Genomic DNA, 27,863 nt, shown 5'->3' on the forward strand with positions numbered 1-27,863 from the left:
ACCCCGAGCTTGGTTCCTGCTCCTGATCTCTATCCAGTTAACCCTGCTGAAACTGCATCTCTATGAAGAGGACAGGATGAGATCTGGCCGTGATGCCCACACTGTCGAATAGCCTGCCTGATACTCACAGCCTAGGCTCACACCTGAAGAACGGCTGCTTGGCTGAAGTATTAGAAGGTTGTCGGTGTCTGAAGCAGAACCCCAGTTTGAGGCAGTGCCTCCAAAAGATAGAGGGGGAAAATGGGAACATTTTTAAAAAAGAGGGTGTCATTCTCGGCCTTGCTATGAAACAGTTATCTGTGTCGGCGAGGCTGACTGGATAACTTGCAAGTGATGAATTTATGATTGAGTTATATTTGCTATTTTGTTTGTGTCATGGCTTGGCAATAAAATATCCTCAAGTTATTAGACTTTTTGGCAGGTTTTCAGCTTGAAAAAAAAATCTAATTTTAAATGAGTATTTTTGTAGTTCAGGTCGCTTAGCTAAATCAGTTGATGGCACTCCTGTGGAACAGTATTTTTTTCTGTCCCCGCACAAGTGTGAGGATTATTCACAGGGGCCAATTCTCCTCTACTGATGCAGTTCAGTCCTGAATGGTTGTGAAAATCTAGCCAGAATGGTAATGTGCTAAAGTGCGCAATGTGTTGGGGTCAGCTTATTATCATAATTATTCAGAGCCTGAGTTCGGGTTTGGATGATGCCAGCGGTAACCAATTGGCTGCCTAATGGCACCAGCCCAAATTAGCATTTGGAGTCCAGTGGAGTGACCCAAATATTGCTCAGAAAAGCAATTTGTGACCATTGGCAGGACTTTGGCTGGGACTGAAGAGGCAGAGGACTAAGAAGTGATGACACTGAAGGGAAAGGAGGCCCTTTAACGTGGAGGTATGAATCTGCAAGGGAGCGACGGAGCAGCCCAGCACCCGCTCCCTGTTTGACTGTTCCTAAAACGGAGCTGGTACTGTGTCAGCTGTTGCAAAGAAGTTTGGTCCTGTCCTGTTAGCCATTGCGGATCACCACACCCACAGGTCAACACTGGAAGGAGGTGGAGACAGATTCAAGCTCTCAGCTCACCGTTGCTGTCACTGGTTGTGCCAGTTGTTGTTATATGTTAGCTGCTTGCAGCAGGTGGTGCAGGTATGGCAGAGATGTACCCAGGGTAAGTCTCCGCCCATTTTTGCACTGTCTGCGCCTGTTTACAGGGTGTCGCAGAGACGAAGCCCAGCCTCCTTGTCTGTGTTACTGCAGTGGTAGCAATTGTTTACAAATCCCTCCATGGCCTTGCCCCACCCTGTCTCTGTAGCCTGCTCCAACCTTCAACCCTCTGAGATCTCTGCGCTCCTCCAATTCTGGTCTCTTGCGCATCCCCAATTTTAGTCGCTCCACCATTGGCGGCCTTGCCTTCAGCTGCCTAGCCCCCAAGCTCTGGATTTCCCTCCCTAAACCTCTCCGCCTCTCTACCTCTCTCTCCTCCTTTAAGACGCTCCTTTGAACCTACCTCTTTAACCAAGTTTTGGTCACCTCTCCTAATATATCCTTATGTGGCTCAGTGTCAAATTTTTGTTTCATAACGCTCCTGTGAAGCAGTTTGGGACGTTTTACTACGTTAAAGGTGCTATATAAATGCAAGTTGTTGTTGTAACACATTCTAAGGCAAGGAGGCTTAAAGGAACATTAGCAGCTTCCTGGCAGGCCCACATTATGGAACGTTCTACACTGAAAACTCAGGTATTATCTGCTAGGGTGCATTTGTGCTGCAGTGTTGGTTATTCGCCCATAATATTCACTGGGACAGCTGTTCCTTCATAATCTCTATATCTTTATTATTGAGAGACCTAAAGGTAGGAGATATCACAGTAAAGTCCAAACCTCTCCTCACACATTTCGAGGAACACTCGTCTCTCCTTCACCTACGGGTTGCTCAGGCCGATTCTAACACGTCTCCCACCGCCCTGGCTAAGATCACCTAACAGCTCAGATCGGTGATCGAACTGGGTTGTTTTTCGGCCTTTGTGGCTCAGCTATTCAGTGCCTTGAGGGGGAGCTGTCAATTTGATAGTTGACCACCTCTTGGGCTCATTGGATTTTGTAGTTTCATTTCCTTCTCCAGTCCACTGTTGTTGAATTATTATAGGATTCTGTGCTTGTAAATATTGACTCACTTCTACCTACCCTTGACATTGTCAGTACAGCGGCCAAAAGCTTCTCTCCTGCACATATTCTATGACGCACTCTCCAAATTAGCCTGCCGATTCTGTAACTGAACTCATAATATAAGTGTCTCATCATCACTTGTGATTCATCTGGTTTCCCCCCCTCACCCCCCCGCCTCTCTTCCTTTTGAAGATGCATACTAAATTACCTGACACAGCCTCTACATACACAGCAGAAATGTAGATCAACATAGCTGTGGCTTCTGGTGGTACAGTAGGCCCGAGCACTTGGCTGTTCCTTCATCTCTGGGGGTTGAATTGAAATCCAGCCCAAAGTGATGGGTTAATATCCCTCTGTCTTCCAGTCTTGATCTAATTCACAGTAAACCTAAGTCCAGGTTGCAGAATTGCCTCTAACTCTCACACTGTCAGATATTAATTCATAATCAGAACTAGGGAGGCAATGAAGGGTGTGGTATTTGGACAAGTCACATTGGGGTAGTGTGTTGGGATGGGCGGGAAACGTGACATCTTCTAAGGCTGAAGCTGTTTTGCTCTGCATGTAACCCGTCCTGTACCTGACGTGGCGGTGCTTGACAGGCAGCGTATCAAGGAGTGTATAAGGGAGTTTTACTTTGTGTTTAAACCCTCCTATACCTTGGGAAATAGGGTTATGGAATAAGTTACCAGTGAAGAGCATTGAAGGGGAGAGTATAAATGGGATCCAAAGGCAATTAGATAATTTTCAGGAGAGAAGGGATTGAGGAATATAGTGAGACAGGGCTAATTTTTATTAAAATGGTCTGGCGTGCTGGGCCTAATGAACTTTTTCTGTTCCCAATAATTCTGTTCCTAATAATTGTTAAGTTTGATACCTGCCCTGGCTTGTCATCCTACATGACATCTCTGCTGCTGCAAGAGTTTCTTAGCTGCTCCCTCACCTCTGTCTTTATCTCCCTTGTTCTCATCAAATCGACCACTGTTTCCCAGCCTTGTCACTCCTCTGCTCCAGCTTCCATCTCCACTTCAAGTCCAATGGATGTTCAACTGGCTTCACCATCAATTGGCAGCACTGGCACGGACCATGCCAAGCACCATATCATTTTGCTCTCTTCAACCAAAACCACCTACTATTCCAGGATCATCCTGGAGCCCGAAGACAACCATAGTCTTTTATGACCAAGAGCTTCCTTAAACCTGTTGCCACTACCTTCTCCACAAACACCAAGTATGAAGATTTTATGGATTTCTTCACGTGCAACTGTCTCCATCACTTTCTCCCTCACTCTGGCCCCCAGCCCCTAACATCTCCCCAGATTCCTACCCATTCTAATCCTATTTCCTCATCTTTTGGCAATTTCCTTCCTATCTTCTTCTGTGCCCCCACCTTGTCAAGACACACTTGCTGCTCTCTCAACTCCCCTTCTTAGCCTCCACTCATCTTCCCTTGATGATCCCATGTTAGCCAATAATGTCAATTGTTTCCTTTCCTCAGGCACTTGGTCCCTCTCCAATCCAAAATCACAATCATCACACCATCCCTTCAAAATAAACCAACTGTCTTCTTGAATTACACCCCCACCCAACCACAACTCTAACTTCCCTTTTCTCCCTAAGGTTCTTGAATACATTATTGCCTCCCAGCTCCATGCCCATCTCTCCTAAGTCAAGAAGTAATGGCTAGATAACACCATACCTGTAGATTGTAAGATGAAGGGAAGACTGGGGGAGATGAGGAACTCCACAGTTTATCTTGTGTTGTTTGCCATTCTAGAGATACTACATCAGCCTTGCCTCCACTTTGACTCATTGATTCCAATATTGGACCTCATAGACCCCTAGTTTGAAATCCAAGATTGTGCAGTGCCTAGCTTATATCGGATGTTTCTTTGAATGCAGTCACATTTGATAAGTAAATCACTCTGGCTCTATTTACATGTGCGAATTTCAATTTACAAGATATTTCTGATCTTCTAATGTTAATGTTGTAACTTAGCATACAGCCCGTGCGACCTAGAAGGACCTTTGTCACAATAGACGGGAATAATCCATGGAGATATTAAAAATGAACTTAATTTCCTTCATGAGGTATCAGGGCACGGTTTAGTGCTGATCAGAAGTAATTAGTTTGACTCTATGTTGCTAATTTGAAGAGGGTTTTTGGATACAGTTATCCAGGAAAGAAAATGATGTTGCTGATTTTTGCTTATGTACTGAAATTGATTTCCTATCTAGCAGCAGATACAATTCAGAATTACTTACAAAAAGGCTGCAACTTTAAAAGCCTGTAGATTGTGTCAGGTAGGGATTGAGGGAGTCAGGAGGTTCCAGAGTTTGAGATGCTGGGAAAGAATGAGTTGAAGTGGGAGATGATGCGATGAGTCTAAATTGCAACACAGCAGGGATGCAGGTAAGCGGAAGAGTGTGCAAGGTGGGGGATTTCGGGAGGAACAAGAGAGGAAAGTTCATAGCAGTAATGACCGCAGTAGTATCGATAAAATAGAGAGAAACAAGAAAGGTTGTGACACTAAGAGAGAAAGAGAACAATTTCAGGCTAAAAAGGGAAGGGAGGATTTTTCTATCAGGTGACAAGTATAAAGAGACACTCCAACAGTTAGGAGGCTAAACTTTCCCCTCTGTTTCTGTGTCTGATCTGAACATACAACATACAGAAATGATGGACAGCAAAAGACCCACTGGTCCATGTAGCTTGTCCCATATATCCCTGCACATTTTTCCCCATATTGCATTTTCCACCGGAAGTGAAGGTGAAGCCCCCAGGAGCACCTACCCTAATATGGGTGGATGTGTTCAAATAAGGCAGCAATGGCAGTAAGGTCATAAGTCACGGTTGCCGTCATTGTTACCTTAATAATGCCGGATGGTGCTAACTGGCGTTCAATGTTACTATGGACGTCTGTGGGAATTTAAAATGTTAAGGTCCCCCAGTGAGTGCAATCATTCACAGGGGAAACAAAGAGAAAGACTTGCATTTATACAGTGCCTTTCACAACCTCAGGATGTCCCAAAGCACTTTACAGCCAATGAAGTACTTTTGAAGTATAATCACTGTTGTAATGTAGGAAATGTAGCGGCCAATTGCGCACAGCAAGGTCCCACTAACAGCAATGTGATGTTGATGTTGGATGAGGGATAAATATTGGCCAGGGCACCGGAGATAACGTCCCTGCTCTTCTTCAGAATAGTGCCGTGGGATCTTTTACATCCACCTGAGAGGACAGATGGGGCCTCGATTTAATGTCTCCTCCAAAAGACAGACCCTCCGACAGTGCAGCACTCCCTCAGTACTGCACTGGAACGTCAGCCTAGATTTTGTGCTCAAGTCTCCGGAGTGGGACTTGAACCTACAACCTTCTGATTCAGAGGCAAGAGTGACACCCACTGAGCCACGGCCGACACGGGGAGATTGATGTACTCTTCCCCCACTGGTAAATTTGGCCGGTCAGCTAAGAGACCCTGGACTTCTAGCTGGTCCTTTCAAACTGCGGCCGACGCCATTAAATATTGAAGGTAATCTGGTGGCAGCAGTAAATTTCCTGCCCGGCATGAGTGGAAGCATTAGGAGTCCATGTGTAAAAGCAGCTCACCCCAGGAAATTTGCCGCAGTAAGCGGTGGGACAGAGGGTGGGTGCAAAACCCAAAGCCCCCTCACCCCACCCAACTTTACTAGCCCTGCACAGGGGGAAATCCCACCCAGAACGTCTAATAAAAACTGAACAGTTAGTTTCTGTCTGTCTCTTTTTAGATATTTAAATAACGACTACTGATAACACCATCAGCAGTTGTGGTTGTCCATGATTTACATCAGCACTTACTTGTTAAAAACGCAAGGAAAGAGGAATTGCTTGCATTTAGATAGTGCCTCATCAGACCATTACGTTTACAGTGCAGAAGGAGGTCTTTCAGCCCATCTCTTTGCAAAAACAATCCAAAACTAATCCCACTCTCTCCCTATAGCCCTGGATCTTCCTCTGTCCCAAAATGCTTAACATAAAGCAAATTCCTTTTCTTTTTGGAGTGGTCTCTTGTTACAAAGGCAAATTGACCACACTATGTGCGTCATTGCCTGCGGTCTTTTTATTGCAGGGAGAGAGAGAGAGAGAGAGAGAGAGAGAGAAAACAGCCACCTGCCATTTTCATTGCAGTGACATTTCCATGTCGACATGACGCAAATTGCAGCATCAGGAAAGCAGTTTACCCAAACGTATATCAGTATAGATCCTGCGCCTTTAAACAGATTCAGTATAGACCCTGCCCCTTTAAAGAGATTCAGAACTGACCCTGCATCTTTAAAGAGATTCAGTATAGACCCTGCCCCTTTAAACAGATTCAGTATAGACCCTGCCCCTTTAAAGAGATTCAGTACTGACCCTGCATCTTTAAAGAGATTCAGTATAGACCCTGCCCCTTTAAAGTGACTCAGTATAGACCCTGCATCTTTAAAGAGATTCAGTATAGACCCTGCCCCTTTAAAGTGATTCAGTACTGACCCTGCATCTTTAAACAGATTCAGTATAGACCCTGCCTCTTTAAAGTGACTCAGTATAGACCCTGCATCTTTAAAGAGATTCAGTATAGACCCTGCCCCTTTAAAGTGACTCAGTATAGACCCTGCCCCTTTAAAGTGATTCAGTACTGACCCTGCATCTTTAAACAGATTCAGTATAGACCCTGCCTCTTTAAAGTGACTCAGTATAGACCCTGCATCTTTAAAGAGATTCAGTATAGACCCTGCCCCTTTAAAGTGACTCAGTATAGACCCTGCCCCTTTAAAGTGACTCAGTATAGACCCTGCATCTTTAAACAGATTCAGTATAGACCCTGCCCCTTTAAAGAGATTCAGTATAGACCCTGCCCCTTTAAAGTGACTCAGTATAGACCCTGCATCTTTAAACAGATTCAGTATAGACCCTGCGCCTTTAAACAGATTCAGTATAGACCCTGCCCCTTTAAAGTGACTCAGTATAGACCCTGCCCCTTTAAAGAGATTCAGTATAGACCCTGCCCCTTTAAAGTGACTCAGTATACACCCTGCCCCTTTAAAGAGATTCAGTATAGACCCTGCCCCTTTAACGAGATTCAGTACTGACCCTGCATCTTTAAAGAGATTCAGTATAGACCCTGCATCTTTAAAGAGATTCAGTATAGACCCTGCCCCTTTAAACAGATTCAGTATAGACCCTGCCCCTTTAAAGAGATTCAGTACTGACCCTGCATCTTTAAAGTGACTCAGTATAGACCCTGCCCCTTTAAACAGATTCAGTATAGACCCTGCCCCTTTAAAGAGATTCAGTACTGATCCTGCATCTTTAAAGAGATTCAGTATAGACCCTGCCCTTTTAAACAGATTCAGTACTGACCCTGCATCTTTAAAGAGATTCAGTATAGACCCTGCCCCTTTAAAGTGACTCAGTATAGACCCTGCATCTTTAAAGAGATTCAGTATAGACCCTGCCCCTTTAAAGTGACTCAGTATAGACCCTGCATCTTTAAAGAGATTCAGTATAGACCCTGCCCCTTTAAAGTGACTCAGTATAGACCCTGCATCTTTAAAGAGATTCAGTATAGACCCTGCCCCTTTAAAGTGATTCAGTACTGACCCTGCATCTTTAAACCGATTCAGTATAGACCCTGCCCCTTTAAAGTGACTCAGTATAGACCCTGCATCTTTAAAAAGATTCAGTATAGACCCTGCCCCTTTAAAGTGACTCAGTATAGACCCTGCCCCTTTAAAGAGATTCAGTATAGACCCTGCATCTTTAAACAGATTCATTATAGACCCTGCCCCTTTAAAGTGACTCAGGATAGACCCTGCCCCTTTAAAGAGATTCAGTATCGACCCTGCCCCTTTAAAGAGATTCAGTATAGACCCTGCCCCTTTAAAGAGATTCAGTACAGACCCTGCCCCTTTAAAGTGACTCAGTATAGACCCTGCCCCTTTAAAGTGACTCAGTATAGACCCTGCATCTTTAAACAGATTCAGTATAGACCCTGCCCCTTTAAAGAGATTCAGTATAGACCCTGCCCCTTTAAAGTGACTCAGTATAGACCCTGCATCTTTAAACAGATTCAGTATAGACCCTGCGCCTTTAAACAGATTCAGTATAGACCCTGCCCCTTTAAAGTGACTCAGTATAGACCCTGCCCCTTTAAAGAGATTCAGTATAGACCCTGCCCCTTTAAAGTGACTCAGTATAGACCCTGCCCCTTTAAAGAGATTCAGTATAGACCCTGCCCCTTTAACGAGATTCAGTACTGACCCTGCATCTTTAAAGAGATTCAGTATAGACCCTGCATCTTTAAAGAGATTCAGTATAGACCCTGCCCCTTTAAACAGATTCAGTATAGACCCTGCCCCTTTAAAGAGATTCAGTACTGACCCTGCATCTTTAAAGTGACTCAGTATAGACCCTGCCCCTTTAAACAGATTCAGTATAGACCCTGCCCCTTTAAAGAGATTCAGTACTGATCCTGCATCTTTAAAGAGATTCAGTATAGACCCTGCCCTTTTAAACAGATTCAGTACTGACCCTGCATCTTTAAAGAGATTCAGTATAGACCCTGCCCCTTTAAAGTGACTCAGTATAGACCCTGCATCTTTAAAGAGATTCAGTATAGACCCTGCCCCTTTAAAGTGACTCAGTATAGACCCTGCCCCTTTAAAGTGACTCAGTATAGACCCTGCATCTTTAAACAGATTCAGTATAGACCCTGCCCCTTTAAAGAGATTCAGTATAGACCCTGCCCCTTTAAAGTGACTCAGTATAGACCCTGCATCTTTAAACAGATTCAGTATAGACCCTGCGCCTTTAAACAGATTCAGTATAGACCCTGCCCCTTTAAAGTGACTCAGTATAGACCCTGCCCCTTTAAAGAGATTCAGTATAGACCCTGCCCCTTTAACGAGATTCAGTACTGACCCTGCATCTTTAAAGAGATTCAGTATAGACCCTGCATCTTTAAAGAGATTCAGTATAGACCCTGCCCCTTTAAACAGAGTCAGTATAGACCCTGCCCCTTTAAAGTGATTCAGTACTGACCCTGCATCTTTAAAGTGACTCAGTATAGACCCTGCCCCTTTAAACAGAGTCAGTATAGACCCTGCCCCTTTAAAGAGATTCAGTACTGATCCTGCATCTTTAAAGAGATTCAGTATAGACCCTGCCCCTTTAAAGTGACTCAGTATAGACCCTGCATCTTTAAAGAGATTCAGTATAGACCCTGCCCCTTTAAAGTGACTCAGTATAGACCCTGCATCTTTAAAGAGATTCAGTATAGACCCTGCCCCTTTAAAGTGATTCAGTACTGACCCTGCATCTTTAAACCGATTCAGTATAGACCCTGCCCCTTTAAAGTGACTCAGTATAGACCCTGCATCTTTAAAAAGATTCAGTATAGACCCTGCCCCTTTAAAGTGACTCAGTATAGACCCTGCCCCTTTAAAGAGATTCAGTATAGACCCTGCATCTTTAAACAGATTCATTATAGACCCTGCCCCTTTAAAGTGACTCAGTATAGACCCTGCCCCTTTAAAGTGACTCAGTATAGACCCTGCATCTTTAAACAGATTCAGTATAGACCCTGCCCCTTTAAAGAGATTCAGTATAGACCCTGCCCCTTTAAAGTGACTCAGTATAGACCCTGCATCTTTAAACAGATTCAGTATAGACCCTGCGCCTTTAAACAGATTCAGTATAGACCCTGCCCCTTTAAAGTGACTCAGTATAGACCCTGCCCCTTTAAAGAGATTCAGCATCGACCCTGCCCCTTTAAAGAGATTCAGTATAGACCCTGCCCCTTTAAAGAGATTCAGTATAGACCCTGCCCCTTTAAAGTGACTCAGTATAGACCCTGCCCCTTTAAAGAGATTCAGTATAGACCCTGCCCTTTTAAACAGATTCAGTATAGACCCTGCCCCTTTAAAGTGATTCAGTACTGACCCTGCATCTTTAAACAGATTCAGTATAGACCCTGCCTCTTTAAAGTGACTCAGTATAGACCCTGCATCTTTAAAAAGATTCAGTACTGACCCTGCATCTTTAAACAGATTCAGCATAGACCCTGCCCCTTTAAAGTGACTCAGTATAGACCCTGCCCCTTTAAAGAGATTCAGTATCGACCCTGCCCCTTTAAAGAGATTCAGTATAGACCCTGCCCCTTTAAAGAGATTCAGTGTAGACCCTGCCCCTTTAAAGTGAGTCAGTATAGACCCTGCATCTTTAAACAGATTCAGTATAAACCCTGCCCCTTTAAAGTGACTCAGTATAGACCCTGCCCCTTTAAAGAGATTCAGTATAGACCCTGCCCCTTTAAAGAGATTCAGTTTAGACCCTGCCCCTTTCTCTCTTCTTCTTAGGCAGTCCCTCAGAACCGAGGATGACTTGCTTCCACATTAAAAATGAGTTCTCAGGTGACTGATGAGTCCAGTGCGAGACCTACAGTCTCTGTCACAGGTGGGGCAGACGGTGGTTGAAGGGGCAGGTGGGTGGGGTGCTTGGGTTGACGTGCGCTACTTCTGCTGTTTGCGCTTGGCTTCCGCTTGCTCCCAGCGAAGAGACTCTAGGTGTTCGGCGCCTTCCCGGATGCTTCTCCTCCACTTTGTGCGATCTTGGGCCAGGGATTCCCAGGTGTCAGTGGGGATGTTGCACTTTTTCAAGTAGGCTTTGAGGGTGTCCTTGAAGCGTTTCCTCTGCCCACCTGGGGCTCTCTTGCCGTGTCAGAGCTCTGAATAGAGTGCTTGCTTTGGGAGTCTCGTATCGGGCATGCGGACTGATGTGCCATCAATAACTCAAAGACAAGGAGTTTAAAGGATTCAACTAAAGGCTTTTAATCACTAAGAACATTGCAGGTCTTTCCACATCGGGTTCGTCTGATAGAATGACTCATACAGCTCTTGAGACCTTTATATGACAAAAGACAGGGGTGTAGCCAATACACACAATAGGAAAAAGGGGGCGGTACACACAATACAAAGCAGGTAAAACACAGGGGCTGATGAAGGCATATATTTCATCACATTCACCCCTTCTACAGATTTAGTCTGTTTGGGGGTGTGATAGTCCTTTCTGAACGTTGCAACAGTACCTCGGGTTCTGACCGGGAGTCCGTGGTGCCCTCCTGGGCATACCCATGTGTTGGGGGTGTTGCAGGTACTTCTGGGGGTGGTGAGCCTGGGGATGGTGGAGGTTCTTCTGGGGGTGGTGGTGATGGGTCGTCGTCGCTTCCTGCCGAGGCGAGGTCCTTTATGGACACGGTGTCCTCACGCCCGTCGGCGTGCTTGACGTACGCGTACTGTGGGTTTGCGTGGAGTAGGTGTACTGCCTCCACGAGGGGATCCGTTTTGTGGCCCCTCACATGTTTCCGTAATAGGACTGTCCCTGGGGTGGAGAGCCACGAGGGTAGGGATACTCCTGAGGTTGATTTGCGGGGAAAAACAAACATCTTCTCGTGAGGAGTGGCGTTAGTAGCAGTACACAGTAGCGACCTTATCGAGTGGAGTACGTCTGGGAGGACCTCTTGCCAGCGGGAGGTGGGGAGGCCTTTAGACCTTAGTGCTAAGGTGACCGCCTTCCACACTGTCGCGTTCTCCCTCTCCACTTGCCCATTACCCCGGGGGTTATAACTAGTGGTCCGACTCGTGGCTATCCCCTTCGACAGCAGGTATTGGCGCAGTTCGTCGCTCATGAATGACGCCCCCCTGTCAGTGTGGATGTAGTTAGGCATGCCGAACGTGCAAAACAGGTTGCCGAGGCACTTGATGACCATGGCACTGGTCATGTCTGGGCAGGGGTAGGCGAATGGGAAGCGGGAGTACTCATCCACAATGTTGAGAAAGTACACATTGCGGTCGGTGGAGGGGAGTGGTCCCTTGAAATCTAAGCTCAGGCGCTCGAATGGCCGTGTAGCTTTGATCAGGTGGGCTCGGTCGGGCCTGAAAAGACGGGGCTTGCATTCCGCACAGGTACGGCAGTCCCTGGTCATCGACCGGACCTCCTCGATGGAATAGGGGAGGTTACGGGATTTTATAAAGTGAAATAGCCGGGTGACCCCCGGGTGGCAGAGGCCATTGTGGAGGCCCTGTAGCCTGTCGCCCTGGATGCTGGCACACATCCCTCGTGATAGGGCGTCGGGGGATTCGTTGAGGGCCCCTGGCCTATATATTATGTCGTACTCAAATGTGGAGAGTTCGATCCGCCACCTGAGAATTTTGTCGTTCTTGATCTTCCCCCTCTTTTTGTTGTTAAACATGAAGGCTACCGACCGCTGGTTGGTAAGCAGGGTGAAGCGTTTGCCGGCTAGGTAGTGCCTCCAGTGCCGCACTGCCTCCACTATGGCCTGGGCCTCCTTCTCTACCGAGGAGTGCCTGATCTCGGGCCCTTGGAGGGTTCTTGAGAAAAAGGCTACGGGCCGCCCATCCTGGTTGAGGGTGGCTGCTAAAGCAAAGTCGGACGCATCGCTTTCGACCTGGAAAGGGATGTTTTCGTCCACTGCCTGCAGCGCGGCCTTCTCAATGTTGTGTTTAATGCTGTTGAAGGCGGCGTGGGCCTCGGCCGTGAGCGGGAAGGACGTTGATTTCAGGAGGGGACGGGCCTTGTCGGAATAATTGGGGACCCATTGGGCGTAATAGGAGAAGAACCCCAGGCACCTTTTCAGGGCCTTGGGAGTGTTTGGTAGGGGTAGCTCCCGTAGGGGGCGGAATCGGTCGGGGTCCGGACCGATTTCCCCGTTTTCCACCACGCAGCCCAGGATACAGAGGCGCGTGGTGCTAAAGACACACTTATCCTCGTTGTAGGTGAGATTGAGTCTGAGGGCGGTTTTCAGAAATCTCGCGAGGTTCGAGTCGTGGTCTTGCTGGTCGTGGCCGCAGATGGTGACGTTGTCTAGGTATGGGTAGGTGGCTGTTAACTGGTTCTCATCGACCATGCGGTCCATCTCCCGCTGGAAGACCGAGACCCCATTCGTTACCCCAAAGGGGACTCTGAGGAAGTGGTAGAGGTGTCCGTTCGCCTCGAAAGCGGTGTATGGACGGTCCTCCGGCCTAATGGGGAGCTGGTGGTATGCCGATTTTAGGTCGATGGTGGAAAACACCCGGTATTGCGCAATTTGGTTAACCATATCTGCTATGCGGGGCAGAGGGTAGGCGTCTAGCTGGGTGTATAGATTAACCGTCTGGCTATAATCTATCACCATCCGCTTCTTTTCGCTACCCTTAACTACTACTACCTGGGCGCGCCACGGGCTGGTACTGCATTCGATGATACCCTCCCGCTTGAGTCTTTCTACTTCCGACGCAATGAACTGTCTATCCTCCCAGCTGTACCGCCTACTCTTGGTCGCTATGGGTCGACAGTTGGGTGCGAGGTTGGCGAACAGAGAGGGCGGCTTGACCTTCAGGGTAGCCAGACCGCACACTGTGAGGGGCGGCTGGGACCCACCGTAGGTAAGCGTGATACTTTGGTGGTGGCACTGGAAGTCCAGACCCAAGATCACACTCACACAGAGATCTGGCAATATCAATAGTTTAAAATCTCTGTAATCAGTGCCTTTTACCGACAACATAACCGCGCAGAAACCTGTAATTTTTGAGGTATGAGTCTTATCAGCCATGGCGATTTTGCCCTGTGTGGGGACTATCGTTAGTGAAAGTCGTTTTACCAGGCTAGGATGAATAAAGCTTTCGGTGCTCCCGCAGTCAATCAAGCATTTAACCTTGTTCCCGTTTACCTCTATGTCCATCATCGATTTAGACAACGGATGCGGCCTGGATTGATCCACTGTGATCGAGGCCACCAGTGGGTCCTGGAGGTCCGTGTAATCGGGGCAAGATGGTGGACTCCATGAGGGTGGACAAGATGGCGTCCAAGATGGCCGCCCCCACGGCGCGCACGCGGCAGTGGTGGAGTTGGAGGCGGGGTTCCCTCTGCAGACTTTGCTGAAATGTCCTTTCTTCCCGCATTTAAAACAGGTGGTGCCCTTCGCTGGGCACAGATGCCTGGAGTGTTTGTCCTGGCCGCAGAAGTAGCATTTCGGGCCCCGATGCATCGCGGCAGTAGTGGGGCACCTGGGTGGGGGCTGGGGCTCCGATGGTGCTGGGCTGGCCTGAGACCTGGGAGGTGAAGATGGCTTCCAAGATGGCGGCCCCCACGGCGCGCACGAGGCGGAGTGGGCCACGTGGCCTGAGGAACAGGATTCAGAGTTCCTCTGGGCCATATCCAGCGATCGCGCTATACCCATAGCCTGTTTTAAGTCCAGTCCCTCCTTTTCAAACAGTTTCTGCCGAATGTAATTTGAACTGAGGCCCGCAATAAAGGAGTCTCGAATCAGCTCCTCCGTGTACACGATGGCAGACACGGCCTTACAGTTACAGTCTCTGCCCAGTACTTTTAGGCTTAGCATGAAGTCCTCTAGTGACTCACCATGCCGCTGCGTGCGAGTAGTCAGAAGATGCCTGGCGTACACCTCGTTTATTGGCCGCACGTAGTGGGCCTTCAGAATGGTGCAAGCATCCCCGTAGCTGATGGCATCTTGGATGAGAGGGGAGACCCGATGGCTCACCCAGTTTCGCAGGATTCCCAGTTTCGCGTCTCCGGTGGCGGTTGCGGCTGCTATGGCGGTGGATGAGTTTGCGATGAAAAATTCGAAGCATTGGAACCAGTGTCCGAACTGTGTGGCTGCGTCTGAGGCATGGGGGTCCAGATCCAAGCGCTCTGGTTTCAGGAGTCGATCCATCTTGGTGTTTTAGTGATTAAAATTGATGTGCCATCAATAACTCAAAGACAAGGAGTTTAAAGGATTCAACTAAAGGCTTTTAATCACTAAGAACATTGCAGGTCTTTCCACATCGGGTTCGTCTGATAGAATGACTCATACAGCTCTTGAGACCTTTATATGACAAAAGACAGGGGCGTAGCCAATACACACAATAGGAAAAAGGGGGCGGTACACACAATACAAAGCAGGTAAAACACAGGGGCTGATGAAGGCATATATTTCATCACACGGACGACGTGGCCCGTCCATCGGAGCTGATCGAGTGTGGTCAAAGCTTCGATGCTGGGGATGTTGGCCTGAGTGAGAACACTGACGTTGGTGCGCCTATCCTGCCAATGGATTTGCAGGATCTTGCGGAGGCAGCGTTGGTGGTACCTCTCCAGTGCTTTGAGGTGCCTGCTGTACATGGTCCATGTCTCTGAAGCATACAGGAGGGCAGGTATCACTACTGCTCTGTAGACCATGAGCTTGGTGCTGGGTTTGAGGTGCTGGTCTTCAAACACTCTCTTCCTCAGGCAACCGAAGGCGGTGTTGGACTTCGTCATCGGCGTCTGCCCTTGTTGACAGTAGGCTCCCGAGGTATGGAAAGTGGTGCACATTGTCCAAGGCCTTGTCATGGATTTTGATAATCGGGGAGCAGTACTGTGTGACGGGGGCAGGTTCAGTATAGATTCAGTATAGACCCTGCTCCTTTAAAGAGATTCAGTATAGACCCTGCCCCTTTAAAGAGATTCAGTATAGACCCTACCCCTTTAAAGAGATTCAGTATAGACCCTACCACTTTAAAGAGATTCAGTATAGACCCTGCCACTTTAAAGTGATTCAGTATAGACCCTGCCCCTTTAAAGAGATTCAGTATAGACCCTACCACTTTAAAGAGATTCAGTATAGACCCTGCCCCTTTAAAGTGATTCAGTATAGACCCTGCCACTTTAAAGAGATTCAGTATAGACCCTGCCCCTTTAAAGTGATTCAGTATAGACCCTACCACTTTAAAGTGATTCAGTATAGACCCTGCCACTTTAAAGTGATTCAGTATAGACCCTGCCCCTTTAAAGAGATGCCGGCACTTCCTCATTAAGTTGCTGTGTGGTTCGCATGACTTTGCACCAGTCTGTCTTGATTTTTATTGCAGTCCTTAGGTGGATATTGAACTTAGCAGACCAATAGACAGTAACCGCTGTCGAGATCACCTCAGCCTATCAATAGGCTAATCAATTTAATGGACCTGAGCACTGGCTGAGAAGATGCAAAAGTTTACGTCACCCACTTTATTTGTTAACCTTCTCTCAAGCCAATCTCTCTCTCACTTTCTCTCTTTGCCTGTCTCTTCTCTCTGTTCCATAATAGTGTATTTATTTTCTCTTTTTCATACTTAGCTCACGTCCTCTCCTCCATATCAGTCTTCCTCTCTGCCATGCTCCTCTTCCTTTCTTCAATCTCCATCTCTATCTTTAGCTTTTTGCTCTCTTGCTGTCTGTCTTCCTCTCCTTTTGCCTCACTTCTTCGCTCTGCTTTTGATCTTCTCCTTTGTCTCTTCACTCTTCCCTTCACCACCTACTCTCCACTCCCCAGCTTCATTTGCTTCATCCCCTGTGTTTCTTCCTTCACCATTTATGTCCTCTTTTATTCTTTCTCTCCTTGGTCCCACTCTATGGTGACTCACTCAGAAGGAGGTTGAATCCCAAGAGCCTCATTCTCAAAACCATCAAAGAGAAAAGTAACCAGTGAGTCAAAAGTAAAATAGCAGATTATTCAAATATAAAGGGGTGGGGGGGGGATACATGCTTTTTAATGTTAAATGATCATTACAAACAAATTCTATCAAACCAGTCCTATGCTATTTGTGAAAACCCATTTTCCAGCAGTCAATATGACCCCCCATTTCTGTCATTGACTTGCCCATAACGTTTGTTTATGTAGACCGTGCCTCCTCTTGCAATAAGTATATTTTTGGCAGGGTTACACTCCCTCCTTTAAAGTTACTTTGCTTCCCCAAATAACTCTTCATGTACCACCTATGGCCATTGGATGGATGACCTACCAGCCTTCTGTCAATGTTACTTCAACTGTGGCCACTGGCAGATACATGAGGGACCCAAGAATACTTCTCGCTCCAATTCTTTGGTTCCTTGTCCGATGTGTTGAGGGGGAGGGGCGGTACGGTACAAGAGAGCATTGGGGTTCTAATATTCGTCACCAGAAGGGCTCATCTGCAATGCCTCCACCCCTTCCAGTCCCCTCCATTCCAGATCTGGCATTTTGAGTAAAAACTCCATTACAATTAGTCAAATTAAAGTTTCCCCCTTGGATCACGGCTCATTGGCTCCTGCTGTGTTTAAAATACTGATAAATTCAGGAGAAACATGAAGATGTTAATGTCTGAGAAAGATCTAGCACTCTCCAGCAGAGAGTTATAGTTTGTGGGATCATGCCTGCAATTCCTTATGTGGTGGGATCAAAAATACCTGTAAAGAGGGATGTGGGCGTCCCTGGCAAGGCCAGCATTTATTGCCCATCCCTAATTGCCCTTGAGAAGGTGGTGGTGGGCCGCTTTCTTGAACCGCTGCAGTCCATGTGGTGAAGGTGCTCCCACAATGCTGTTAGGCAGGGAGTTCCAGGATTTTGACCCAGCGACAATGAAGGATCGGCGATATACTTCTAAGTCAGGATGGTGTGTGACTTGGAGGGGAACTTGGAGGTGGTGGTGTTCCCATGCGCCTGCTGCCCTTGTCCTTCTAGGTGGAAGAGGTCGTGGGTTTGGGAGGTGCTGCCGAAGAAGCCTTGGCGAGTTACTGCAGTGCATCTTGTAGATGGTACACACTGCAGCCACGGTACATGGTGGTGGAGGGAGTGAATGTTTAAGGTGGTGGATGGGCTGCCAATCAAGCGGGCTGCTTTGTCCTGGATGGTGTCGAGCTTCTTGAGTGTTGTTGGAGCTGCACTCATCCAGGCAAGTGGAGAGTATTCCATCACACTCCTTACTTGTGCCTTGTAGATGGTGGAAAGGCTTTGGGGAATCAGGAGGTGAGACACTCGGCACAGAATACCTAGCCTCTGACCTGCTCTTGTTGCCACAGTATTTATGTGGCTGGTCCAGTTAAGTTTCTGGTCAATGGTGACCCCCAGGATGTTGATGGTGGGGGATTCGGCAATGGAAATGCCATTGAATGTCAAGGAGCGGTGGTTAGACTCTCGCTTGTTGGAGATAGTCATTGCTTGGCACTTCTGTGGCGCGAATGTTACCTGCCAATTATCAGCCCAAGCCTGAACGTCGTCCAGGTCTTGTTGCATGCGGGCATGGACTGCTTCATTATCTGAGGAGTTGTGAATGGTGCTGAATACATTGCAGTCATCAGCGAACATCCCCATTTCTGACCTTATGTTGGAGGGAAGGTCATTGATGAAGCAGCTGAAGATTGTTGGGCCTAGGACACTGCCCTGAGGAACTCCTGCAGTGATGTCCTGGGGCTGTGATGATTGTGCTAGGTATGACTCCAGCCAGTAGAGAGTTTTCCATCCAATTCCCATTGACTTCAGTTTTATTAGGACTCCTTGATGTCACACTCGGTCAAATGCTGCCTTGATGTCAAGGGCAGTCACTCTCACCTCACCTCTGGAATTCAGCTCCTTTGTCCATGTTTGGACCAAGGCTGTAATGAGGTCAGGAGCCGAGTGGTCTTGGCGGAACCCAAGGTTATTGGTAAGTAAGTGCCACTTGATGACACCTTCCATCACTTTGCTGATGATTGAGAGTGGACTGATGGGGCGGTAATTGGCTGGATTGGATTTGTCCTGCTTTTTATGGACAGGATCAATACCTGTTGAGAAAGGGGCATGAAGAAATTAATAGATCTGTTTGATTCATGTGGCAGTTTAGAAGAGGTTACAGAGATCATGGTGGTGCTGGTGGTTGGGGTTGGGTGGGGAGGTTGGGGATGGTGGGAGGGTTGGGGGATTGGGGGTGGGGAGGGCGCTGGGTAGTATTAGGGCTGCAGTCCATGATGGTGGCAGCCATTGGATGAAGTGTGTCTGATGGGCCAAATGTTTTTTTCTCGTTGCCTGTTACCAATAAGAAAGAAAGACTTGCATTTCTACAGCACCTTACACAACCTCAGGACGTCCCAAAACGCTTTACAGCCAATGAAGTACTTTTGAAGTGTAGTCACTGTTGTAATGTAGGAATAACCTTAGCAGCTTTGATGCTGTGATGCATGGAAACCCAGAAGGAAAGTTATGAACCCACTGTTGGCCAGGTGGGACCATAGCATTGACAGAGGCCAGGAGCTGCCTACCTTCTTGGTGAGGTCAATACCTCCTGCCCAGGGAAAGGCTGACAGGAGCGAACATAATACAAATATCTTGGCAGTGTTGTGATCAGGATCTTGGTGAGGTGCAACAGGGTATAGGATTTTCTGGACAACACAACTGTAGGCAGTTTAACCTCTGGGATTTCAGTAAAGTATTGCGATGGGGATTGGTAAATTTTCTTGCTATGACCACTTGAACTGTGAACAATACTCAAAGTATTGCAACGATAGCGGTATGACATAGGGGTGAAGTACTGCTGGGTACAGGTGTGTTACTGGGGGTGGATGCAACTTTAGGGGTTATAGAAACATAGAAGATAGGAGCAGGAGTAGGCCATTCGGCCCCTCGAGCCTGCTCTGCCATTCAATGAGATCATGGCTGATCATCCAAATTCAGTACCCTGTCCCTGCTTTCTCCCCATATCCCTTGATCCCTTTAGCCTTAAGAAATATATCTAACTCCTTCTTGAATATATTTATAGAAACATTTGAAGAGCATCATACAAGAAACAAATTGGTTTTAGTGAATTTGTCCTGTAATGGAAATAACAACATTTATATAGTGCCTTTAACATAGTAAAACGTCCCGTGGCACTTCACAGGAGCTTAGGGCCTAGGCAGGTGAAGGCACAGCCGCCAATGGTGGAGCGATTACAATCGGGGCTGTGCAAGAAACCAGAACTGGAGGAGGGTTGTAGGACTGGAGGAGGTTACTGAGATAAGGAGTGGGTGAAACCATGGAGAGATTTGAACATATTGCTGGAAAGGTAGCAATAAACCTAGTGACAACACACTTTTTCAAACTGTGAAGGTCAGCTCCTCCAGTGGCACAGTTGGAAAGGTTGCAATGTAACTGAGGCACACAAATGATGCACAGCCCCAGCTCAGACCCCTGACTGTGATGAGTTGGCTTATCTCGGCTGTGGCAACAGGGGAGGGGGCTACAGTTGAGCTCAGCTCCCCTGGGGAAAATCGGCAGGGTTCCTGCTCCTGACTGCTCTCCAGTGCGCCCTGCTGGAAAGCGCAAGTGCGTCTGGACTGCATCAGGCTTGGCTGTGATGCTCCGAAGGTCGAAGAGCCTGACAACACTTACTGCCTAGACTCGCACATGAGGGATGACCAACGGATCAAGGCACTGGAGGCCAGCCAGTGACCGTGGAACCTGTACCCCAGGGCCTTTGTTAGGTAAGGGAATCAAGGGATATGGAGCTAAGGCAGATAGATGGAGTTTTAAAAAAAAATTCTCGGGCATCGCTGGCAAGGCCGGCATTTATTGCCCATCCCCTAGTTGCGTTTGAGAAGATGATGGTGGTCGCCTTCTTGAACCGCTGCAGTCCGTGTGGTGAAAGTACTTTCACAATGCTGTTAGGGAGGGAGTTCCAGGAATTTGACCCAGCGACGAATAAGGAACAGCCGATATATGTCCAAGTCAGGATGGTGTTTAATTGGAGGGGAACCTGGAGACAATGGTTGAAGTACAGATCAGCCATGATCTAATTGAATGGCGGAGCAGGCTCGAGGGGGTTGAATGGCCTACTCCTGTTCCTACGTTCCTGTGAGAGAGGGGAGAAAATTGGCCCCAAAAAAGTGATTATTTGCAGATTAACAGTAACTCCCCCCGTCCCCGTCCCCGTTCCCCACTCCTCTCTTGCACAAACCTATTGCAAAAAGGGAATTCTGCCTGTTTAACTTTAAACTCTTCAAAGCACTTAAATCATGTCAGAGTTTCAGCCTGTGACCTTTTCCAATCAGTTTGGGCTTCATCCTGTCTTGGCAAGTCTTGATTTTTTTTTTTAAAACGCTGACGGATATTTTCTTCTGTGTCGTTTGGGGATCACTGACGAATTCTGCGGAGAGGTGACCTCCATTATGAAAAGGAATCTGACTTTGGACAGAAACCAATTTGAAGCACTGTAGCCCTTTTGAGTGGCAAGGTGACATTTTGTGTCAGATCAGCATTTGCAGGCAGTTCCTCCTCCTCGGAGAGTAATTATTTTTTACGGAATGAAAGGTTCAATTTTCTGTAAAGAACAGAGCCTGAGGTAAAAGAGAAGCCCTGATACGGAGCTCCATCACACGGTGACATCAATTCACCATCCCAGCAAAAAAAACCACAGAGAATGTTTATTTTTATCATATTAATGCTCTTGTACCATTCATCACATTGATATATGCTTTCCTCCATTTGCGTGATATTAAATTGTTTACAAGTGCTTTTTTGGGAGGGGCAAAGGTGAAGAGATAGATACTTTTAACCCATTAGCGGCTGAAATATTCGATTGCTTGAGGCACAAATGGATGTTTGCAATGAGAAAGCCATTCACACAGTGAACACACGGCATGAATGTTTACCTTGTAGCATCCATAGTTTTCAGCGTTAAGGAGATAAACTCCAAAGGAGTGGGGCAGCATTTAGTGTTCAAAATTGAATTTTAATAAAACCACCTTAAATAAATCTGTTCATCATCGTCAGCATCCAAGCCTTTTGAGTTCTGGCTGGTTAGTGGAATGGATTTCCCAGTGCCATGCGCTCTTTGCCTGAGGTTGTTTATTTAAAGACAATTTTTCTCTCCTTCTGCTTGCCGCTGCGTAGTTCGACAGATGCCAGCCAAGTTCCCGTACTGTGCCCAAGTGCCCGTTCTTCATGTCAGCAGGCTATTCAGCTGTGGAGTGCACCATGGGTGAGCTCGATCCTGTCCTCACTTGATGTACATGCGCACTACCCAGCATGCAACACTGGATAACGATCAGGTTTTGAAACCCTGACTGATTTCCCCTACCCACCCCCCACCCCACCCCACCCCCTCAGGTGTGCTGAGGCCAGTTGTAGTATCCCTACTGGCTCAGATCAGCTAATTAGGCACAGACTATGGTTACTCTGTTGGCCCTCTTAGCAACACATTCCTATTGATCTATTAACCTATATGCAGCACACTCATGGCTTTCCATAGTCCTCTGTGTTACACCTTCCTACGTATCCCCATTATATTTGCCCATTATCCATGCACAGGTATTGGGTGAAGCCTCTATCAGGTTCAGCCATGCTGTTCCCCCAATGGTCAGTTCCTTCATTACAACAGTGACTACACCCCAAAAGATGATCTGGTCATTATCACATTGCTGTTTGTGGGAGCTTGCTGCATGTAAATTGGCTGCCATGTTTCCTACATTACAACAGTGACTACACTTCAAAAGTAAAGCGTTTTGTGATGTCCTGCGGTCGTGAAAGGCGCTATAGAAATACAAGTTTTTCTTTTTATGGCCAACCTGCTTTCCAACATTGGTTTCTAAGCTCACACGTGATGAATGGCCACTTAGCGATCAGCCATGCAACTTTAACGCTTCAGGAGATTTGGGGGTTTAAAATTTCCTTGGCGCTTCTACCGCTGCGGAAGTGCGGCAGAAACCCTATTAATGTGCATAATTGGGATTTCTGTCGCACTTCCACTGCAGTTACGTCAACAACAACTTGCATTTATATAGCGCCTTTAACATAGTTAAATGTCCCAAGTCGCTTCACAAGAGCGTTATCAGACAGAATTTGACACCGAGCCACATAAGAAGATATTAGATGACCAATAGCTTGGTCAAAGAAGTAGGTTTTAAGGAACATCTTAAAGGAAGAGAGAGAGGTAGAGAGACAGAGAGGTTTAGGGAGGGAATTCCAGAGCTTAGGGCCTCGGCAGCTGAAGGCACGGCCACCAATGGTGGAGTGATTAAAATCGGGGATGCGCAAGAGGCCAGAATTGAAGGAGCGCAGAGATCTCGGAGGGTTGTAGGTGCTGGAGGAGGTTACAGAGATAGGGAGGGGCGAGGCCATGGAGGGTTTTGAAAATAAGGATGAGAATTTTAAAACTGAGGCTTTGCCAGACTGGGAGCCAGTGTAGACCAGCAAGCACAGGGGTGATGGGAGAATGCGACTTGGTGCGAGTTAGGACACGGGCAGCAGAGTTTTGGATGAGCTCAAGTTTATGGAGGGTGGAAGATGGCAGGCTGGCCAGGAGTGCATTAGAATAGTCAAGTCTAGAGGTAACAAAGGCATGGATGAGGGTTTCAGCAGCAGCTGAGTTGAGGCAAGGGCGGAGAGGGACATACTTGAGGAAATTCACCCGCTTTGTTTTTTTTTTGGTCAGCGGTCTGTCTGAAATCCGCCGAAACTCATCCCGTGTTCAAGTGTCTCCAAACCAAGTTACTGAGAAATCCACACAGAGTTTGACATGGAACGCACACTCTCTCCCTGTAGGAACACACCACACTTAGCTATGTCCACGGAGCTTAGGCACAGGTTGGCAAAAACCAGGGCTTAGGGACTCCCAAGTGTGCACAGCGCCACTGCTGGCATTTAACCAGCTAAAATCAGACAGCCAGAGTGCCAATAAGCTTCACATAAGCTTGTCCAACTGGGATTATCCAACCCATTAGAGGTTTGGTTCTCTGTAGCCAAGCGAGAAGAATCCCAAGTCCCAGTAACAGGACTACCCTTCCAGCTTCTCATTAACAAGTCAGGCTGGCTGGTTAGTCAGTGCTGTGCCCTGGAGTACTGCCGACCTGCTCGGTTCCAGTATTGGGTTACTGAGTCTGCCACAGATGGGCGATTCGGTTGCAGTTTTCCATTGCCAGGCATGCCAAGCTAGGAGCTTCCTCAACCCCAAACAAACTCCATTTCGGAGAGGAGAAAATTAGAAGTAAGGAACGACCTCCAAAGGTTGCACAATCATCATAAATTGGGCTGACTCCTAAGCTTAAGATATTAAGGATGATCATTCTATAACTGCTCGTACATAATATTTGATTAATATAGAGTTGGGCAGATTTATCGAGGATATTGAACGACTGTCAGTGATTCAGTGTAATCTCCAGATTAATCATAGACTTCGCTTATTTAAATAAACACATCACCATCCAACCCTCTTAACAGTTCTATTCCTTTTCTTTTAATTTATTCATGTTTTCCACTTGAATTTGGTGCCTCATCAAAGGCAAAATATCCAAGTGATGGGGTGAAATATTTTTCCTCCTCAAGCAAGAAGTGTCAGGCCAGGTATGCGTGTGTTTTTTTAGTCAGCTAGTTTGACGTGCACAGAAACCCATCACCTTGTGTTTAACAGTCTCCAAACCAAACTACTGAGGAATCCACACAGGGGGAGTTTCTATTTGACAGTCAGGGGCTTCACACTCCACATCAGGTGCAGCACGAGTTCGATGCAGAGTAACGTTCCCCTTAAATCGGTCCTGACAACGTGCCTTAGCTCCAATCTCAGAAATGCCATTGACCGTTTCTATTTCCCACACCAGCCTACCTATGCCTTCTCAGGGCAAGATGACCAGGTTAATGTCACATTTGGGTCAGTTTTTGCTGCAGGCCCATGTCCCTTCAGAACTGAAAACAAGAAGAAAAAAAGACTTGCATTTCTACAGCGCCTTTCCCAACCTCAGGACGCCCCAAAGCGCTTTACAGCCAATGAAGTACTTTTGAAGTGTAGTCACTGTTGTAATGTAGGAAACACGGCAGCCAATTTGCGCACAGCAAGCTCCCACAAACAGCAATGTGATAATGACCAGATAATTTGTTTTAGTGATGTTGGTTGAGAGATAAATATTGACCAGGACACTGAGGAGATCTCCCCTGCTCAACTGGGTTGAGCCTGCCTCAAAGTTATTTAATATTGGATCTTTACAACCACTAGAAAGAGGAGACATACATTGCATTGGTCTAGACTGGATTCAAACTGAGGTCTCTAGAGGCGAAAGGTCTAACCCACTGCACCCCCCAGACCCTGACTGTGCTTGTTTATGAGGATTTTCTATTCTCTGAGTGATATTGTCAGTTTAGTACCACTTAGTGCCGAGTTAGGGGCAGCTTAGTGCTGTGGACTCAATCCCAATGGTGGATGGCCTCTCCCAATGGGTCTGATGGCAAGAAAACACTTGCTTCAACACGGCAACCTAAACTGTAAACGGAAACTGCCAGAAACACTCAGCAGGTCAGGCAGCATCTATAGAGAGAGAAACAGAGTTAACGTTTCAGGTCGGTGATCTTTCATCAGAACAGTTCTGACAAAGGGTCATCGAGCTGAAACGTTAACTCTGTTTCTCTCTCCACAGATGCTGCCTGACCTGCTGAGTATTTCAGCATTTTGTTTTTATATTTCAGATTTCCAGCATCCGCAGTATTTTGCCACTGCAACCTTAAGCCCACTGAAGGGCCAGAAGCTAAGCTGTTAAATTTGATTATTAATGCACAATCATATATCTATACCTACAATAATATATTAAAAAAATTATGCCTGCACACACTTTGTGTCAATTTTATCCATGATAAATTCCTACGTCCAAATTTATAATGGAAACTGTCTATGTGGACTATTCATGCTATAATTACACCTTCCTGCTCGTGGGCGGGAGAAGGAGGATGTAATTACAGGGGGGCAAGTTTACACAGGCAATTTATATACATGGACATAGAAACTATGATACAAATATATAAAAATAAGGACAGAATATGTGACTTTACAATGGGGACTGAATGACATCTGTGCCCCTGGTCCAATTATCCCCCACTATAAGAACAACAGCAACAACTTGTATTTATATAGCACCTTTAACGTAGTAAAACAACCCAGGAGTGTTATAAAGCCAAATTTGACACCGACCCACATAAGGAAATATTAGGGCAGATGACCAAGAGCTTGGTAAAAGAGGTAGGTTTTAAGGAGCGTCTTAAAGGAGGAAAGAGGGATGGAGAGGCAGAGAGGTTTAGGGAGGGTATTAGGGCCTTGGCAGCTGAAGGCACGGTCGCCAATGGTGGAGCGCTTGAAATCAGTGATGCGCAAGAGGGCAGAATTAGAGGAGCGCAGATATCTCAGAGGGTTGTGGGGCTGAAGGAGATTACAGAGATAGGGAGGGGCGAGGCCATGGAGAAATTTGAAAACAAGAATGAGAATTTTAAAATTGAGGCGTTGCTTAACCGGGAGCCAATGTAGATCAGCGAACACAGGGGTGATGGGTGAACGGGACTTGGTGCGAGTTAGGACACGGGTAGCAGAACTTTGGATGACCTCAAGTTTATGGAGGGAAGAACATGGGAGGCCAGCCAGGAGTGTGTTGGAATGGTCAAGTCAAAGGCATGAATGAGAGTTTCAGCAGCAGATGAGCTGAGGCAGGGCGAAGTTGGGCCATGTTCCAGAGGTGGAAATAGGCGGTCTTAGTGATGGTGCGGATATGTGGTCTGAAGTTCATCTCAAAGTCAAATATGACACTAAGGTTGTGAACAGCCTCAGACAGTTGCCAGGGAGAGCGATGGAGTCGGTGGCTAATGAATGGATTTTGTTGCGGGGGCCGAAGACAATGGTTTGTCTTCCCAATATTTATTTGGAGGAAATTTCTGCTCCTCCAGTACTGGATGTTGGACAAGTAGCCTGACAATTTAGATACAGTGGAGGATTCAGGATAAGGAGTTAACCATTTAGGACTGAGATGAGGTGAAATTTCTTCACCCAGAGGGGCTGTGAATCTTTGGAATTCTCTACCCCAGAGGGCTGTGGATGCTCAGTCGTTGAGTATATTCAAGACAGAGATCGATAGATTTTTGGACATTAAGGGAATCAAGGGATATGGGGAATGGGTGGGAAAGTGGAATTGAAGTCGAAGATCAGCCATGATCTTATTGAATGGCGGAGCAGGCTCGAGGGGCTGTATGGCCTACTCCTGCTCCTATTTCTTATGTTCTTAGAACATTGAAGAAGGGAGTCTCACACGCAAACACTGCACGTTAGAAAGATATGCTGAAAGGCTGCGATGAGGTAGATGGAATGGGAGGAGACTGGTGTGGAGTATAAACACCAGCACAGACTGGTTGGGCTGAATGGCCTGTTTCTGTGCTGTATATTCTATCTAATTTATGACAGCCTACCTGTTAGGGTGGGGAAGCATCTTTCAGGTAGGGATGAGTGATGTGTAGACACGGAGCCCACAGTCTAAGATCTAATGTAACTACAGATTGCCACAGTAACTTTATAATTGGAATATTAATTATAATAATCCCTTGTTGCTACATAGTAAGATTTCATTGTCACTGCAGTGTTGTACAAATTGCTGAATAATGTATACATGGAAGTACATTACAAACCTGTAACATCATTGAAATGGTCTGATAACATCATAAAGTTACTGTTTTGCCACTTTTCTCGCCTCTCCTGAAGGTGCTGACTCTCACTGGGGTTCAGGTCCCCTCCTCTCCTGAAGGTGCTGACTCTCACTGGGGTTCAGGTCCCCTCCTCTCCTGAAGGTGCCGACTCTCACTGGGGTTCAGCTCCCCTCCTCTCCTGAAGGTGCTGACTCTCACTGGGGTTCAGGTCCCCTCCTCTCCTGAAGGTGCCGACTCTCACTGGGGTTCAGGTCCCCTCCTCTCCTGAAGGTGCTGACTCTCACTGGGGCTCAGGTCCCCTCCTCTCCTGAAGGTGCTGACTCTCACTGGGGTTCAGGTCCCCTCCTCTCCTGAAGGTGCTGACTCTCACTGGGGTTCAGCTCCCCTCCTCTCCTGAAGGTGCTGACTCTCACTGGGGTTCAGGTCCCCTCCTCTCCTGAAGGTGCTGACTCTCACTGGGG

General features: G+C 47.0%; 1 protein-coding gene across 1 annotated transcript in view; it reads left to right on the forward strand.

Annotated features, from left to right (window-relative positions):
* LOC147100711 (calmodulin-binding transcription activator 1-like) overlaps positions 1-27,863 on the forward strand; it is a 744,706-nt gene that overhangs the window by 607,521 nt on the left and 109,322 nt on the right. The gene's annotated exons all lie outside the window — the stretch shown is intronic.

This window comes from Somniosus microcephalus, chromosome 25 (assembly GCF_052327205.1).
Source record: "Somniosus microcephalus isolate GS21.2 chromosome 25, FLI_Smic_1.0, whole genome shotgun sequence".
NCBI lineage: Eukaryota > Metazoa > Chordata > Chondrichthyes > Squaliformes > Somniosidae > Somniosus > Somniosus microcephalus.